This window comes from Sorghum bicolor, chromosome 7, assembly GCF_000003195.3.
Source record: "Sorghum bicolor cultivar BTx623 chromosome 7, Sorghum_bicolor_NCBIv3, whole genome shotgun sequence".
NCBI classification, from domain to species: domain Eukaryota; kingdom Viridiplantae; phylum Streptophyta; class Magnoliopsida; order Poales; family Poaceae; genus Sorghum; species Sorghum bicolor.
Window position 1 is genome coordinate 7732813 of NC_012876.2, and position 12554 is coordinate 7745366.

A 12554-nucleotide genomic window follows, 5' to 3' on the forward strand; every position below is an offset into this window, starting at 1 on the left:
TAATGGATAGCTCCATATGGTTGCGGTGCATCTTCCGATGCTTATGGTTATGGATATGTACGGACACGAAAACGAAAACATAGTTCAGTTCGTAAAAAAAATTTAGATTTGGATATTGTAGTATTTTTGTTTTTATTTGATAAATATTGTCCAATTATAAAGTAACTAGGTTTAGAAGATTCGTCTCACCATTTACAGATAAATTGTGCAATTAGTTTTTGTTTTTATGTATATTTAATGTACTACTAGGTAAATGCATGTGCGTTGCAACGGGAAACATAATACCACGATAACATATATATATATAAGCATGTGTTGTATTGTTAATTAAAAGACATTGCAATCGTGTTATTTGGAACAACAATATATATCACATAAGTCTTCAAAAAAGATAATTAAAATATAACTCTAAATTTCAAGTCCAAGATGCGGCATCTAACTCCTTACTGCTAGAGTATGCAGATGGTTGAAATTGTAGTAGGAAGTATCCTTCATATAGAAGTTGTTTATTAATTTTTAAAGCTTAAGCGTGTTGATATCTTTAAAAAAATGTATCGGTGCATTACTTCTTTTATGTAGTCAGAACCTCTTTATATATGATATTTTTTGTGAATATATCCTTTGTCAATTTCTTTCTTCCCGTTCCCCTTGGTCATGTTCTTCTCATCGGGCGATATGGCCAGGATCTTAATGTTTGATCTTGTCGTGGCTCTGGATAGCGCTACATATCATTGGTCGTGTGAGAACACTGATTCTGGCAAGTATACCCCCAACAATAGGGATAGTCTGCCCCTGTACCTTTTAAATTGGAAAGGAAACATCTCATTGCCCGACGGGTATGCGAGGTAGAAACCCCCTTTTGCAGCATGTTGTCCCACCACGATTTCTGCATCTACGATATTCTTTTGGAACCCCCGTATGATAAGCCTAGTACCATTACAAAGTCCATTGGCACGGTCAATGTTCCTAAGCAATATGACCGGGCAGCCAATCTTTAGCTTTAACACCTGTGGCGATAGATCATTAGGTGTCAAAGTGTTAAGAAATTCCTCAGGATAGTAGTTGTGTGGATCATCCACCGCAGAGTCAGAGCTATGATACACCATCTCATCCCCATAGAAACGACTAATCATTTTCATATTAATCATATCTACACAGTCATTCCGCATTGATAATATTGCTCGAGAGGTGATATAATCTTTGCTTGACATATTTGCATTGAGGTTAGGGAATATGCAATCAATTAGAGTATCAAGGTCGCTCTCTTCCCCGGTGTGTCGTAGGCATATATCATGAGGAAGACAGATTTCATCATCGTCGCCATTCACCTCCTCAGAACCTCCATTGATAGTGTTTGTCAAGTCACCAAATGGAATGCGACATTCATTGTTTTTCGTAGAATCCATGGGGCTTGACGAGGTCATCTGGTGGCTTCGCAATCGTGATTGCAGGGGTACATGGTATTATGGAAGTATGGCTTGTAAATTGAAATGATGTACAAGTAAAATGACCATTCTTAGTAGATGAGCAACACTAAAATATTGCTTCTACTGCTCCATAGATGCAATTGCCATCTCTTAAATAAAAAACAAAGGGGATGGGGAGCATATAGCTACTAATGCATACCAGTCCTTATCCGTATCAGCCCTTTCAGCTTAGCACTTGGATCCGATAGTTCATTCCTAAATCTGTGTCAACTAAAACGAAAAGGCTAAGATCATTCAAGTGTATATATAATTATGAAAATAGACAAAGATCACCCAGTTTTGAATAGAAACCAACCTCTATAAAAACTTATTTTAAATAGACAGGCAACGTAAAAATTTTATTTCACAATAGGAAAGTAACGCTTTCTAAACCCACTTGTGTTAAAACCAGATGCATACAAATCAGCTGGATAGTTCTAACTGTTAGAAATCAGCTCTTTGCAAACACAAACACAGTACACAGGAAACAACAAAAACAGAGAGGAATTGGGAGAAGTGAGAGCTCTTTCATTCACTTTCTTTCTTCTTTCTTATTTCTTACATCTGATGAGGGTTACCTCATATTTATAGAGCATGGAGTGTGTGTGAACTCAGTGACTTTCTCTCCCTCTCTCCATTAATTTGGCCACATTCAAAGTCTTCCATTCATACACTATTCTTAGTCTTTGTAAAGACTTTGATTTTCAACACTCCCCCTTGGCCAAATTTATGTCATGTGTATGCCTCGTTAAAAAACTCCCCCCCCCCAAAAACCCAGTGGGAAAAAAAAGGTAGGAGAAAAGAGTACATCACACGCATCGCTTATGTTGCACCTGTCGCCTCGTTAAAAACCTTGCATGAGAAAACCCGGTGGGAAAAACTCATCAAGGAAAAAAGAGTACGACAGTTGATGTTCGAGTCGGTCTTCAGGACCGACTTGTGATCTTCAGGACCACAGTCATGGGTTATAATCTTTGGGGTTGGTCTCCCCCTGAACCCTGCAACTCTCTAAGCTGCCTCACACTTGTTCCATGGACACACTTATAGAAGCTAGAGGTCGGTAGAGATTTTGTGAAAAGATCTGCGAGTTTATCGCACAACCTTGCTTGCAGGATATTTATCTCCCCGCTCTTCTGGAGCTTGTGGGGATAAAAGAGTTTTGGAGCAATATGCTTCGTGATATTGCTCTTGACATAACCCAGGCACATCTGTGCAACACAAGCCACATTATCTGCATAGATAATGGTGAGGGTGTCGGCGACGTTCAAACCACATGACTTCTGGATGTGATTGATCATTTGTCGCAACCAAACACATTCTCGTGTAGCCTCATACAGAGCAATTCTCTCTGAGTGGTTGGTCGATGTGGCAACCAAAATCTGTTTCATAGACCGCTAGGAAATGGCTGCTCCACCACAGAGAAAGACAAAACCAGTCTGTGATCTGGCATTATGCTGGTCAGACATATAGCCAGCATCCACATATCCCACCATGGTTGGAGCTTGGTTCTTCAGGAACCATAGACCAAGGTCTTGTGTACCTTGTAGGTACCTCAAGATGGTTTTGACGCCAACCCAATGCCTCCTGGTTGGGGCAGCACTGTGCCTTGCCAACAGATTTACTGCAAACGCAATGTCATGTCTAGTGCAGTTTGTGATGTACATCAGTGCTCCAATGACGCTTAAGTATGGAACTTCGGGTCCCAATACTTCCTCATCATCGCCCTTGGGTCTAAATGGGTCCTTATTCGCTTCCAGGGATCGGACCACCATGGGGGTCTTAAGAGGGTGGCACTTGCTCATATTGAATTTTCAAGTACCCTCTTAGTATAAGTGGACTGGTGTACAAACACTCCTTCAGAGAGGTGTTCGAGCTGCAGGCCCAAACAAAACTTGGTCTTGCCCAAGTCTTTCATCTCAAACCCCATCTTGAGGTAAGCCATCGCTTCCTCAATGTCCCTTGTAGCCCCGATGATGTTCAAATCATCGACATAAAAATCCATCATTGGATTTCTTTATGAAAACACGGGGACAATCATCATTATTGATGTAACCTCTCTGCAGGAGAAAGTTACTTAATTGGTTGAACCACATCCTTCCGGATTGTCTCAACCTATACAACGACCGCTGCAGGCGGACGCTAAACATGTTGCGATTTTGATTCGGTCCAGGGATCTTGAGTCCTTCAGGGATTCTTATGTGGATTCCCGAATCAAGTGACCCATACCAGTATGCGGTCACAATATCCATCAACTGCATTTTTAAGTTCAAGTTAGCTGCCATAGATATAAGATATCGGAACGTTATGCCACTCATAATGGGAGAGTAAGTCTCATCATAATCGATCTCGGGTCTCTGCGTGAACCCTATGCCACCAGCCTCGCTTTGTGCCATGTTTATTCCTCTTCAGGAGGGAGACCCATTTGCATCCTTCAGGGATGACCTTGGAGGTGTTGGGACTGCAGGCCCAAAAGCCTCTCTTTCATAAAGCGAGTGCAACTCTGCCTCAATTGCAGCTTTTCATTTGTCCCAATCTGAGTGCTTCTGGCACTCTGCCATGGACTTTGGTTTGGATCCAGATCCATTGAGCCAACAATTTTTGAGGCAAAATATGTGTCGACAATGGTGGTGTTTCTATAATGTGACTCTCCTGATTCCACATAATTAGTGGCGATTTCCTCATGATCGCCCCCCCACTCATCATGATTTCCCATAACAATTGAGTTGGGGCGTTCCGATCTTTCAATGCGATGGTGCGCTTGACGCATTGGGATTTCCATCTTCAGGATGGTGTCCTTCAGGGACCTCCTCAACTTCAGGTTGAGTTGCCACTTCAGGGGCATTCTCGACTTCGGGTCGAGCTTCTTCAACTGATTCTTTAAATGATACCAAGTGGCTCAAGACCTTGTCTACATGGACGTCTCCACGGAACCTTGTCTGAGCACCTAGAGGTCTCCCCCTCAACCTAGGATCAGGATGGAGACAATAGAGTTGGTAACCTTCAGGGATACCCGAACTCTCTCTGGCACATTTACTACAGGTAAATGTGGCCTTGTCATTTTTCTAATCAGTGAAGGCATTTGGCAGCTCATTTGCAGTAATTTGTAAATGCATACTTTTCTGAACTTCTGGTCCAGATTTACTAGTGTGTGTAGAAGGAATGCCTTTATTCCTTTTCATGCAATTTCCTGGCATTCTTCTGGATGCCTATCTCCCCCTAATGCTGGGAAATACAATCAGCGTACCGAGCCTCATGAAGATCCCTAGTCATAGGCTCATACATCCCAACTTCTGGTGGGGTTTCTTTGGTGTACGCTGATACGGCGATACTGGCACATATATCGCATAACTTATACGCAGATGGGAAATACTTTCTTTCTCACACACTAGCCATATGGGGGATGTGCAGTTGACCTGAGTTGAATAAATTTTGCAGTATGTAATGCTGCATGGCCCCAATTGCTGGTTGGCAGCCTTTGATTTTGCAGTAATGGCCATACATTATCCACTTGATCCTTTTGATCAAGGACTCAACTAGGCCTCTTTGTGACTCATCCCTAATCTTCAGGAGGGATGGCCTAGTGATTATCCTTCCCTTTGCACGTGCGGTGCAAATAAAATCTTCAGGATTAGGGAAGTTTTTATGACCAATAGAATTATTGATGATTTTCTCATCATATCCAACTCAGGATGACCCAATTGGTCATGCCATATTTCTCTAAAATAATATGGCTTTTACCGCAACATATTTCTTAGTGGGATTGTGTATATGTAGTACAAGCCCAATGAAGGAAATACATCCACCACATACTTTAAATGCTTATGGGAGAACTAGTGCGGCACTTCTGGTGCCCTTGATATGAACATTGCTTCTGGCAATGGTCATAATATTTCCATTTCCTAGTCAATGTTTGAAAATATCTAGTTTCTCTTAACATTATATTGGTGGTGTCACTGTCTGCAGGACAGGTTTCCGCTTCAATCATATGGGCTCCCACCAGGTATGAGAATTTGGAGATTTGGCATATGTTCAAAGGCCAAAAACCAACATTCATAACTTATTAAAAATGCTCTGCAGGAGCATGCATGGCCATCACTCAACATGCTATAAATGCTCTTCAGGAGCATGAATGGCCAAACTCAATTGGTGTATGTGGACATTTCATTGCGACTAACATGATATCTCAGGGATTAGCAGGTCCCTAGATATATCACAGAAATTAGGAGAAGGTTTTCCCCACTCACATCCACTTGGATGTTTTCACCATCTCTTTTCACGGTGACAAATGTGTCTTCCGTATTTCTGAGCTTCATGCTCAGTGGTGAGGTGGGATTTATGTTGACTCTCCTTGTTCTTGCTTCTGGAAGAACTTTGTTAGAGATGAACTAGGTGTTTTAGGGGCACAACAATTGTGGAACCCATGTTCCATGCCTCCACATCTAGAACAGCGATCCCGCTGCTAAGATGTTTCACCTGTGACCTTCTCAAATCCGCTTTTACCCCCTTGGGATGACACCTCTTTTCCCTTCCATTTTCCCTTTTCACGGCCCTCTTTGTGGTTGCTAGAATTCCCAGCAACGCTAGCATATGCTTCGGGCACAGTTGCCGTGTAGAATGATCGTTCTTGAGAACCTCATTCTATTGCTTTTGCAATCAATATCAGCCTATAGTACTTCGAGTACTTATATATTGCTGATATAGTACTATATTGTCGGGATGGAAGGTATAAAAGAGTTTCCCTGATCATGTCTGCGTTAGTGAACTTCTGGCCACATAGACGCGGTCTAGACACAATCTTGTATAAAGCAGAGTCGTACGCTGTTACATACGTACAATATCGAAAATGTAAGACGATCCAGTCATATTGACTTCTGTTGGTTTAAAGCGGTCCTTCAGGGACTGCTGTGAAACCATTGGATCGTCTTCATTTATATATTCAGACTTCAGGTCTGAGTGTAAATGATATTACAAAGAGTGCAATGCCTCTGCTTTATCAAGTATTGTGCGCTCATCATTGCCAGCTTCAGGCTGAACAATGGTGTAATCAAGGCACCAGCCGTCGAGTTTTCATCTCAACGTCAATCCTCAAGTGAGGTAGCTGCTGTCATTCACAGCTAGCTTAGCGAATTCTATCTTCGCAATGTCCGACCAATGACTAGTGAATGTCGGTTACACGTAATCTTCAGGATTACGACCATGTGTAATCTTCAGGATCACACATTCTTATATAGTCTTCAGGACTATATTTCTCCAAATATCTCATGCATATAATCTTCAGGATCATATGCGGTTCTCATAAGTACTTGCATAAATATGCAGAAAATAAATTATTGCAAGGCAGTAAATTGCAATAAATAGATATGATTTGTAGTGATAATAAAAAACTTGCAAATAAAAATAAACAGTCATGCCATGTAAGGACTTCAGGCCTTAATGATTTTACGGGCTTCTGGCCACGTAGTGGTATGACATGGTGAACTGCAGGTTCACTACTTATTGTTTGCGGGCTTCGGATCATATGTATGTGGCCTTTTGGCCTCTGTATATGGACCAAAAGTTCGTGGACACAAGGCTTTAGGCCTTTGTCTAGCGGCTTCAGGCCGTCTAGATAAGTGGTTCAGTGCACATAGATCAAAATAAAAATGCCTTTGATTGTAATCTTTAGGATTACAATTAGGTGTAATCTTCGGGACTACACCTTTTATTTCCCGCATGTAATCTTCTGGATTACCTTTAATGGAGTAAATACGTAAAATTTAGATACAGTAAGTAATAACAATAATAACAAAAGAAATATGGTGGACTCCAGGCCACACATGTTTCACGAACTTCGGGCCGTGTATTTTGTATTATAGTGGACTTCAGGTCACCTTTTTTTTACGCAAATAATATGCACTGTCCATCCTAAATGGGTTAACAAACCAAAATCATCTTTCATGGGCCGACCAGATCGGCCCAACCAATTGTGGTCGTTCATCACGATGGACGGCCCAGATTCACTCTGGCCTCATATAAATAGGGAGGATAAAACCCTAACCCTATCCATTTCCCCCCTCTTCTTTCTCTCTCTTCCTTATCTTCTTCAGGAAGGCAGGAAGAGGTGCAGATGGGAGGTGGCCATGGCACGGCGGCCGGCCCGGCGCACGGCGGTGCCCTCGGCCTGGCGCGCGGCCCGCCCGCGGCTGGTCTGGCTCGCGACGGCGCCTGCGTCCTGGCTCGTGGCCCGCCCGCGGCAGGCCATGGCGCACGGCACGCGGCACGACGGCGGCGGCCCTCGCGGCCTGCCGGCGGTCAGCCATGTCGCGCGGACGGTGGCCAACTGGGACGCGACCCTCTCCCAGCGGCTTAGCAGGGGCACGCGGCCCCACATCGGGCGGCCAGGGGTGCCCGACCCCGGCAGCGTCCGCGGCCATGGCGCGGCCTGCCTGCGGCCGGCTTCGGCGGGCGGTGCGGCCTCGGCGGACATAGGAGGGGGCATGACCCCCGCGCGGCTGCAGCAGGGGCGCGGCTCCCGGTGGCGGCGCGGCCCGGCGGCGCGGCGAGTCGGCCAGGGCGCGCGGCCTCCGCGGCTCGTGGCCCAGCGCGCAGCAACTGCGGCCTGGCTCGCTCGTGGTCCGTACGGGGCAGCGCGACGCCCGCAGCCTGTGTGTCGGGTCTGCTAGGTTCGGACGCAGTCTTCGGGGCGGCGTGGTTCAGCTTGCTCATCTTCAGGATGAGGGCGATTTGGTATTCGTACGGCACTTCGAGGCCAACGTTCGAAAGGATGGGTTTGGCACTTCTGGGCCATCGTGAGATTGCTTCGGGCAATCTTCTGAGTAATGGCTTCAGGCCATGCTCAAAGATCACCATGGTGCTCGCAAGCATATCCACTGGTGATGAGTTCGTGATGTGTTCCTTCATCACGTTTGCGTGGAACTGATTTCTTACCTTTTTACCTTTTAGCTCAGTAGAACTCGTGCTGATAACGTGTTAGAAATCAGCTCTTTGCAAACACAAACACAGGACACAGGAAACAACAAGAACAGAGAGCAATTGGGAGAAGTGAGAGCTCTTTCATTCACTTTCTTTCTTCTTTCTTATTTCTTACATCTGATGAGGGTTACCTCATATTTATAGAGCATGGAGTGTGTGTGAACTCATTGACTTTCTCTTCCTCTCTCCATTAATTTGGCCACACTCAAAGTCTTCCATTCATACACTATTCTTAGTCTTTGTAAAGACTTTGATTTTCAACACTAACTACTGAAAAAAGTAGTGCACCAATGCATTGCATAACCCAGTTATGGACGTGCAGTATTTATATATTAGGTAACAATTTGTTCACTTAACTGTGAAAAAGCTCTCTGTACTCTTTTGGTCTGACATGCTGATATACTTTGAAATCGCAAAGCAATATACATGGAATCGTAAATAAGGACAGTGGGTCTATCTGTTCCACGTCGCTCACGCCCACCTGCACCGGATGCAGGGCAGGCCACCGCGCCGTTCGTCGCGGGCCTATGCCCGTCCATGGACCTGATGCTGCTGGTGTCCATGGAAGCGATGGATGGCGTTCTTGGCCTAGGATGTATGACGTGACCAGGGGATGGAGGATGAGGGAGAAAGAAAGAATGACATGTACCTTGGATTCTCCATACGCGGCGCAAATCGGATCCGCTGGAGGCATCAGCTTGTACAGCGCGGCGTACGATGTCCGACAGCCGGTGGCGGAGTCTTCTGTGGCGTCGAGGCAACAGGGGCGTTGCGTCTGGAGCGGTGCATCCGTCTGGCGGCGGCGGCGGCAGGGGAGGGTCCGGGGCGGCGCTTCCGTTTGGCGAGGGATGCGAGGCAGGAGCACGTGAGGGTGAGGAGTGGGTGAGGGGTTGTGATTTCTAGAGCCTTGTTTAGGTCTATTCAAAAATCCAAAATTTTTCAAGTTTCTCCGTCATATCGAATCTTTAGACACATGTGTGAAATATTAAATATAGACAAAAATAAAAACTAACTGCACAGTTTGGTCGAAATTTATGAGATGAATCTTTTGAGCCTAGTTAGTCTATGGTTGGACAATAATTACCACAAACAAACGAAAATGCTGCAGTGTCACAAATTTTTTTCGTTCGGAAACTAAATACGGCCTAGATAGATTTTGAACACTACGGGCGGTAAAATTTTTCGGGCTGAGTTTCACTGCCGCGGACTATTCAGTTGTGGAGATACCGCGGTCAGGCACACGTGGGCTGAAGAAGCGGCGCGACGCTATCCGGGCAGCACGATGGTGAAGCCAGTGCACGTTAATGATTCCTATTTCTGTAAGATTCGATGTGATGGAGAATCTTGAAAAATTTTGAAAACTAAACAAGGCCATAGTTTGTTACCTCAAATTCTGGTTTCAATATAAATGGTGTTGGATGCGTCCAATGCCCATATCAAAAATCCAACAGACCATTTGGATTGGGATACAATAAAAATAATATTGAATTCTCGGACATGAAATGTTCATTCAGTGTATGAACTCTTTTAAATGAATGGATGGTCAGAAAAGTTTCGGATGGAAGAGTTTTTTAGAAACTAATCCTACTACTAAAAAGGCCGAAAGCAAATCGTCGCCTGTCGCTCGCTCGCCCCGGCTGCCTCCTCGGTACAACCTGTGTTGCCTGCTGTCGCTGCTGCTCTAGCCGCTGGAGGCCTGCTGCTCTGCCTAGCGCCTAGCATGGTGGTACTTAGGTCTACTGCCTAAGGCCTAGCAACATAATGGTTGATAGAAAAAATCAGACGTCTCATACATGTTGTAAATCTATACTCCCATGTATTATGTAGGTGCCGGTTCTTATGCACTCGAACTCATGGACACACACCTATTAAGGCCTTGTTTAGTTTCTAAGACAAAAATTATTATCCAATCATAAACTAATTAAACTCAAAAGATTTATCTCGTAAATTACAGATAAAGTATATAATTAGTTTTTTTATTTTATTTATATTCAATGTTTCATATACCGTAAGATTCGATATGACAGAAAATTTTAAAATAAATCTCGCAAATTATAGACAAAGTATATAATTAGTTTTTTATTTTATTTATATACAATGTTTCATATGCCGCAAGATTCGATATGACGGGAAATCTTAAAATAAATTAGATTTGAGAGTGAATTAAATAAGGCCCTAGATCTATTTTTTTATTTTGACACTATAGCACTTTTGTATTTAATAATATTGTTCAACTATGGACTAACTAGGCTCAAAAGATTCATCTCGCAAATTATAGGTAACTGTGCACTTAGTTATTTTTTATCTATATTCAACGCTCCATGCATGTGTGTGAAGGGGAATCTTGAAAAAAATTTGGATTTTGGGATGAACTAAATAAGGCCTTAGGCGTGGTTTCTGTAGCACTTCGTTCAAAAAGTTTTGGACTAATTAGGCTCCAAAAATTTGTTTCACAAATTACAGACAAACTAGACAAGCTATATAATTAGTTATTCTTTTATCTATACAAATATTGTCTAATCATGGACTAATTAGGCTAAAAAGATTCGTCTTATAAATTACAGACAAACTATACAAAATTATTATTTTAATCTATATTTAATGCTCTACATGTGTAACTTGTTCTTAAAGACTTACTCTCTCCATACTCATAAAATAAGTCATTTTGGACAAGGTTTGGGTTAAATATTGAGAATATAAATTATAACTTTTAAGTCATTGAGTTTGAAAATATGAAAACCTATGAATAGATTTGTCTTGAAAAATATTTTTATACCACTTTTTGATAAAATTTTTTTTATAAAATTAACAAGTTAAAGTTAGACTTTGAAGACCGTGCCATTGTCTAAAACGACTTATTTTATAGGTATGAAGGAAGTATGTAATATTATATTTATATTTAATTATCACGGTTCCAATATAGGTTCTTACATTATAGATAATCGAAGTTGATGTTTTAGTTTCGCATTCAAAGTTAGAGTTAACTATCTATCTTTTTGAATTCCCTGGAGGGGGTTATTTTGGTATTTTATGTTCCCGTTGCAACGCACGGTATTTACCTAGTAAAAAATAAATTACATAACTCGTCAGAAAACTACAAGACAAATCTATTAAGCATAATTAAGTTGTCATTAACACATGTGGTTTACTGTAGCACTTAAGACAAATCATGGACTAACTAGGTTTAAAAGATTCGTCTCGCAATTTTCAACCAAACTGTGTAATTAGTTTTTTTTATTTATATTTAATGTTCTATGTATGTGTCTAAATATTCGATGAGATAGATAAAAAAATTTTGAATGGGGAACTAAACAGGACCTAAATAAATTTCGGATGAAAGTGGAAGGGGGAAGTGAAGGGAGGAGGAGACATGACGCAACGCGCGCGCACACAGACGGCCCCGGGCGGGGCAGCCACCGACGCGTGGCGTGGGTCCCGCGCTGCTGTCGTGTCGCTGCCAAGTGCCGATCCCGCAACTCCCTCGCGGAACCTGTGATGAGATCCCCCACATCACATGCACATGCATGCGTTGCTGCTGCCCTCCCCCTCGCCTCTTTTTTCCCTTCTTCCTTCCTTCCCTGCGGCGCGCGGAGCAGCAGATCCCCACACCTGACACCACCACAAGACCACACGAAATAGGGTCTCGTTCCTTGAAGAAAAAAATTTCACGACACAGTAGTATTTTTGTTTGTTTCTAGTAATTATTGTTTAACTATAGACTAATTAGACTCAAAAGATTTGTCTCGCCAATTTCGACCAAACTGTGCAATTAGTTTTTATTTTCGTCTATATTTAATACTCCATGCATGCGTATAAAGATTTGATGTGACGGAGAATCTTAAAAATTATTTTAAGTTTTTGGATAGAAGTAAACAAGACCAGACATTGTTTAGTTCTATTTTTTAAAAAAAAATGGACACAATAACATTTTCGTTTGTATTTGATAAATATTGTCCAATTATGAATTAATTAGACTAAAAAGATTTATGTCGTAATTTACAGATAAACTATACAATTAGTTTTTATTTTTTTGCTATATTTAATGTTCTATGCATGTGCCATAAGATTTGATGTGAAAACAAATCTTAAAAAATTTTTGGTTTTTGAGATGAACTT

General features: G+C 42.4%; 1 long non-coding RNA gene across 1 annotated transcript; it reads right to left on the reverse strand.

Annotated features, from left to right (window-relative positions):
* Positions 1464-9313, reverse strand: LOC110436925. The gene is made up of 2 exons (XR_002454856.1): positions 9088-9313; positions 1464-1697 (listed from the first exon to the last, which is right to left on the reverse strand). It is a non-coding gene; the product is annotated as an uncharacterized LOC110436925 (long non-coding RNA).